The sequence below is a fragment of the Triticum aestivum genome, chromosome 7D, assembly GCF_018294505.1.
Source record: "Triticum aestivum cultivar Chinese Spring chromosome 7D, IWGSC CS RefSeq v2.1, whole genome shotgun sequence".
NCBI lineage: Eukaryota > Viridiplantae > Streptophyta > Magnoliopsida > Poales > Poaceae > Triticum > Triticum aestivum.
This window is the reverse complement of record NC_057814.1, coordinates 199140416-199147715: the sequence shown is the minus strand read 5'-3', so window position 1 is coordinate 199147715 and position 7300 is coordinate 199140416.

Sequence of the window (7300 nt, the reverse complement as noted above, 5' to 3'; positions counted from 1 at the left end):
AGTACCGCTCGGGTGGGCGGTAGTACCGCTTGTCAACATAAGCGGTAGTACCGCGCACCACCAGCGGTAGTACCGCCCAGCCAATACTCCAAAGACTAGACACAAAGGCTTAGCTCAAAAGAAAAGAGAAACAAACGGCAAGAAAGAGAGCAAACACAAAGCAACAAAAGCATCAGCACGAGGACAAGAACCACACACCTCTACAAGAGAGGGCGGTGGCCGAGGCCACCTATGTTTGAGTCAATTGGTATGGCACCGCGAAGAATTATCCTTGGGCCCATGACCAAAACTCGTCTTTGAAGCACAAGTACCATCAAAAATGGCTAATGTGAAAGAGTTGATCAATTTATGCATAATAAGGGGAGGGAGAGTTCATTAAGAGAACAACACTCCCCCTATGTCCATGCCTACACCTAAACAAGATAACAAGTCGAGTATGGTGGGGAGTGCAAGTGTTCAAGCAACATTGCTCGAATCAATGATATTTAGCTCATGCCTTAACTCGCGAAATCTTGCTTCATCCAACGGCTTCGTGAAAATATCTGCAAGGTTATCATGAGTGTTGACATAGTTGAGCTCGATCTCCCCTCGCCTAATATGATCCCGGATGAAGTGATACCGAATCTCAATATGCTTCGTCTTGAAGTGTTGCACCGGGTTGAGAGAAATCTTGATGGCACTTTCATTGTCACACCAAAGAGGCACTTTGTCACAAATGACACCGTAGTCCTTTAAAGTTTGCCTCATCCATAAGAGTTGTGCACAACAACTCCCGGCCGCCACATACTCCGCTTCGGTGGACGAGAGAGACACACAACTTTGCTTTTTAGAAGACCAACTTACCAAAGAGCAACCAAGGAATTGGCACCCTCCGGAAGTGGACTTCCTATCCACTTTGTCTCCCGCCCAATCGGAGTCCGAATACCCTACAAGCTTGAAGTTTGCTCCTCTTGGGTACCATAAGCCAAAGTTTGGGGTATGAGCCAAATATCGAAAGATTCGCTTGACCGCCACAAAGTGGCTTTCCTTAGGTGCGGCTTGAAAACGTGCACAAATTCCCACACTCAACATGATATCCGGTCTAGATGCACAAAGGTAAAGTAATGAACCAATCATGGAGCGATATACCTTTTGATCCACCGCTTTACCATTGGGATCGATGTCAAGTTGGCACTTGGTGGGCATTGGAGTGGACGCCGGCTTGACATCACTTAGCTTGAATCTCTTGAGCATGTCTTGAGTGTATTTGGCTTGGTTGATGAAGGTTCCTTCTCTTCTTTGCTTTACTTCGAAACCGAGAAAGAACTTCAACTCTCCCATGGAAGACATCTTGAACTTTGAGGTCATGAGTGCGGCAAATTCCTCATTGAAAGCTTTGTTAGGGGAACCAAAGATAATGTCATCAACATATAGTTGGCACACAAACAACTCCCCTTTGACCTTCTTAGTAAAAAGAGTGGGGTCGATTAGCCCAACTTCAAACCCACGATCTTGTAACAACTCGGTAAGGTGGTCATACCACGCACGTGGGGCTTGTTTAAGGCCATAGAGTGCCTTATCGAGTTGATACACATGATCGGGAAAGTAGGGATCCTCGAACCCGGGGGGTTGCTTGACATACACCAACTCATTAATAGGTCCATTAAGAAAAGCACTCTTCACATCCATTTGTTGCAACTTAAAGTTGTGATGAGAAGCATAAGCAATCAACAAACGAATAGATTCAAGGCGAGCAACGGGAGCAAAGGTTTCACCGTAGTCGATACCCTCGACTTGGGAGTAGCCTTGTGCCACCAATCGTGCCTTGTTGCGGATGATGGTCCCATGAGCATCTTGCTTGTTCTTGAATATCCACTTCGTTCCAATGACATTGTGGTTCCCCGTTGGCCTTGGCACTAATCTCCACACCTTGTTGTACTCGAAGTTGTTGAGTTCTTCATGCATGGCATTGAGCCAATCCGGATCTTCGAGAGCTTCATATACCTTTTGGGGTTCCACACAAGAGACAAACGCGTGATGTTCACAATAGTTTGCCAATTGTCTACGAGTGCTTACCCCCTTTTGAATGCTTCCAAGCACATTCTTCATGAGATGACCCTTGGTGGAGAGCTTGGAAGCAATCTTGGCGGCACGACGCTCCAATTCCTCCTCGGAGGTGAGTTGAGGAGCGGTCACTTGATCATCTTGAGCGCCATCTTGAGCTTGTTCTTGATCTTGAACTTGCTCGGAGGAGAGAACTTGACCTTGGGCATCACTTGCCGTGTCACCACCGTCTTGAGCATGATCTTGCCCTTGGTCTTGTTCATGAGGTTGAGGGCCTTCACTTTGTTCTTCGGAAGCGTGTGGGCCTTGGGTTGGTGATGGCTCCACTTGAGTGGAGCATTGTCCTTCTCCTTCGGCCACAAGGGGTTCCTCAATGGGTAGGATAAAACCAACACCCATTCTTCTTATGGCTTGAGGAGGAATTTCATCACCTACATCACAAGTGCCACTTTGCTCCACTTGGGAGCCGTTATTCTCATCAAACTCCACGTTACACGTCTCCTCAATAAGTCCCGTGGATTTATTGAGGACACGGTAAGCATGAGAGTTTGTAGCATAACCAACAAATATGCCCTCATATGCTCTAGCCTCAAATTTAGACAACCGAACACCCTTTTTGAGAATGAAACACTTACACCCGAACACCCGAAAGTACTTGAGGTTGGGCTTGTTACCGGTGAGTATCTCATATGGAGTCTTGTTCAAGCCCTTGCGGAGGTAGAGCCGATTGGATGCATGACACGCGGTGTTGATGGCTTCGGCCCAAAAGTTGTATGGAGACTTGAACTCCGCCATCATGGTCCTTGCGGCATCCATCAACGTCCGGTTCTTCCTCTCCGCAACACCGTTTTGTTGAGGGGTGTAAGGTGCGGCATATTGATGCTTGGTCCCCTCATCACTCCAAGGTGTAGTTCTTGAACTCGGTGCCGTTGTCACTTCTTATTGTCAAGATCTTTGCATTGTGTTGACGTTGGGCTTCATTTGCAAAGTCAATGACGGTTTGTTGGGTCTCACTCTTCCTCTTGAAGAAATACACCCAAGTGTATCTTGAATAGTCATCCACAATTACCAAGCAATACTTTCTACCCCCAAGACTATCAAAGGATGGAGGCCCAAAGAGATCCAAATGAAGGAGCTCCAAAGGCCTCTTCGAGTAAATGAGAGTCGTGGGAGGGTGAGCCTTCTCATGAAGCTTTCCTTCGATACAAGCACTGCAAGCACGATCTTTAGCAAAACTAACGTTCGTTAGTCCACGGACATGGTCCCCCTTGAGAAGACTTTGCAAAGATCTCATATTGACATGGGCTAAACGGCGATGCCAAAGCCATCCCACGTCAACTTTAGCCATTAGGCATGTCGCGGTCTTAGTGGGTCGCTCCGAAAAGTTAATCACATAGAGACCGTTCTCGACATGCCCAACAAAGGCTACTTTAAGAGTCTTGCTCCACAAGAGGGCCACGGTATCAATATCAAAGAAGGTGGCAAAGCCCATGATAGCAAGTTGACGAACGGAAAGTAAATTGTATGCAAGGGACTCAACAAGCATGACTTTCTCGATCGTGAGATCATGAGAAATGACTACTTTGCCGAGTCCCAATACCTTAGAGGACGAGGCATCACCCCACTCGACATTGGTGGGCATAGATGGAATCTTGTGCACGTCCACCACCAAGTCCTTGCTTCCGGTCATATGATTTGTAGCTCCACTATCGAGCAACCATGATCCCCCACCGGAAGCAAACACCTACAAGAGATCAATGCTTGGTTTTAGGTACCCATTTTGTAATGGGTCCTTTGATGTTAGTAACAAGGGTCTTAGGAACCCAAATAGACCATTCAATGTACTCATGAGGAGAACCAACAAATTTGGCATAAACATGCCCATCACTAGCACGGCATAACACATAAGAAGGATTAAAGTCGCCGGCTTTGTTGGATGGGGTGGTATTGCCCTTCTTGACACCGCCACCCTTCGCATTGTTCTTCTTCTCCTTGGAAGCACCCTCTCCCTCCTTCACAAAAGTTTGCTTGAGAGGAGGAGGTCGTTTGGTCTTGTCATTCTTCTTCTTGTTCTTGGGCTTGGGTGCGAACCCAATCCCCTCCTTGGCCACAACTTCCTTTTGGTTTCTCAAAAGGTCGTTGAGGTTCTTCTCACCTTGTATGCATGACACAAGGCCTTTCTCAAGTTGCTCCTTCAACTTAGCATTCTCCTCAACAAGATGCACATGCTCACAACAAGGGTTAGTAGCATTTGCATTATCAATTAACACCATATGAGGAAGGGTGGCTTTCTCCTTAGTTAGCTTTACTTGGAGTTGATCATGAGACTCCTTGAGGCTAGCATGAACACCCTTCAAGACTTTGTGAGCCTTGTCGAGAATGTCAAACTCCTCTTTAAGTCTAGCAAGATCAACCCCAAGTTTTGCCTTCTCGGAGTTTAGCACACGAGACACAACAAGAGCATGATCAAGATCTTTCTTTAACTTAGCATGATCATCGTTGTATGACTCCTCAAGAGCCAAACGAAGACCACGCTCTTCGTCAAGAGCATTGGAAAGATCCGAAATCTCATCGGCATAGTCATGACTATGCCCCTCCATCTTAGAGATGGTATCTTCGTGAGCCTCGATCATGTCATTGGCTTCACCAAGTTGTTCCAAGAGAGCAACGAAGTGCTTCTTGGATTTACCCTTGAGTTTACCCATAAAGGTCTCAAACTCATTTTCCTTCACATTTGTCCCGTCATGTTCATCAATGCTATCCGTCGAAGAAGGATGATTAATGATGGTAGTTTTGATGTTGGGGGTTACCTTGTTGGTGGCTTTAGCCATGAGGCACTTGGCAGTGATGTTCTCATTGGGTGAGTCGAAGAGAGACATCCGTGGAGTCATCGCAATGGCAACGGAGGCCATGGCAACCGACTCACCATCTTCATCATCGTCATCATCCTCATTGTACTCTTCTTGTACCACCAATGCCTTGGGAGGAGTCTTCTTGGTGAAGTTGCTCTTGTGGGGGAACGACTTGGCCTTGTCCTTTCTAATGAGCTTGCCACCATTGTCTTCCCTCTTCTCGTAAGGGCACTCCGCAACAAAGTGGCTCACATTGCCACAATTGAAGCAAGTCCTCACTCGTTGCTTGCCCTTTGCGCCACTTGAATTGTTCTTATTGAAGTTTGGCCTTGTGTTCTTCTTGCTCCAAAATTGCCTTGAAGCAAGAGCCATGTGTTCATGATAGGCATACTTCGTATCTTCGAGGTTGCCCTCCTCTTCTTCCTCTTCATCCTCTTCCTCCATACTAACCTTGGCCTTTAGAGCAAGGTTGGGCTTCTTTACTCTTTGAGAGCGAAGAACCGCATTGTCGGCGGTCTTGTCCAAGATGCTCATAGCAACGAACTCATCCAACACTTCACTTGAGGACAAGGTGTGGAAGTCCGGCCTTTGACGAATTACGGAGGACATGGCTTTGTGGTAGGGCATCATTGCCTTGAGGAATTTGCGCTTGATCCAATTGTCATCCGTGTCCTTACTTCCATGATCTCGGAGAGAGACCGCGAGTTTGGTTACTCTCCGAAAAAGCTCACGAGGTTCTTCATCTTCTTTCATTGCAAACTCGTCGGCTTCATCTTGCACCACTTCATAGTTGGAGCGTTGAATGCTTGCGCTTCCCCGATAGAGGGAAACAACTTGGAGCCAAGCATCTTTGGCCACGGTGTAGGGCCGGAGATGAGGAAGATCTTCGGGTGGGATTGCTTCTTGGATGATGAAGAGAGCATTCTCATTGAATTGATGATCCACAACTTCTCTAGGAGTGAAGTTACTTCGGTCATGCGGATAAAAACCTTCTTCAATGATTCTCCAAAGGTTAGTGTTCACATGATTTAAATGACGCTTAAAACGATAGACCCAAGAATCAAAATCTACATTCTTCTCAATCTTAGGAGCCGGGCCGGCATGATTTAAATGAGTGGAAGGGAGCGGTCCACCATAGACAAGTGGAGGTTCCACATGGGCAAAGATGCCGGTGCCATTTTTACCACTAGAAGAAGGAGCTTTCTCGCTAGTAGCTTCCCCTTTGTCGGAGGTAGCATCCGTCACCTTGTTGGCGGGATCACCCACTTTCAACGGTGCGGTGGAAAGCTTAAGCCCTTCTAAGTATTTATTAAACATGCTTTCGACCTCGGTAGTCATGGAGGTTTTCAATGTGTCCAACGCCACATTTAATTCCTCATGAGAGACCGCGGTTCCCCCATCTCCCGTAGACGAGACCGGATTCACACCGGAGTGCTCCTCCACACCGTCTACGACGTCAACCATACTCTTCGGACGGTAAAGTCCTTAAAAAGAGACGAGGCTCTGATACCAATTGAAAGGATCGATATAGTTGACTAGAGGGGGGGGGGGTGAATAGGCAACTAACAATTTTTAGCTTTTCTTTACCAAATTAAACTTTGCATCAAAGTAGGTTGTCTAGATATGCAACTAAGTGAGCAACCTATATGATGCAATGACAACAAGCACGCAAACAAGCAAGAGATATAACACAAGTAAACTTGCGAAAGTAAAGGGACGAGATAACCAAGAGTGGAGCCGGTGAAGACGAGGATGTGTTACCGAAGTTCCTTCCTTTTGAGGGGAAATACGTCTCCGTTGGAGTGGTGTGGAGGCACAATGCTCCCCAAGAAGCCACTAGGGCCACCGTATTCTCCTCACGCCCTCACACAATGCGAGATGCCGTGATTCCACTATTGGTGCCCTTGAAGGCGGCGACCGGACCTTTACAAACAAGGTTGGGGCAATCTCCACAACTTAATTGGAGGCTCCCAACGACACCACAAAGCTTCACCACAATGGACTATGGCTCCGCGGTGACCTCAACCGTCTAGGGTGCTCAAACACCCAAGAGTAACAAGATCCGCTAGGCATAAGTGGGGGGAATCAAATTTCTCTTGGTGGAAGTGTAGATCGGGGCCTTCTCAACCAATCCCAAGCAAATCAACAAGTTTGATTGGCTAGGGAGAGAGATCGGGCGAAAATGGAGCTTGGAGCAACAATGGAGCTTTTGGGGGAAGAGGTAGGTCAACTATGGGGAAGAAGACCTCTTTATATAGTGGGGGGAACAATCCAACCGTTACCCCCCACAACAGCCCCGCAGAGGGCGGTACTACTGCATAAGGCAGCGGTACTACCGCTGAGACCAGTGGTACTACCGCTCCCACGGCGGTACTACCGTGGAGATTGGAGGGCAGGGGAGATAT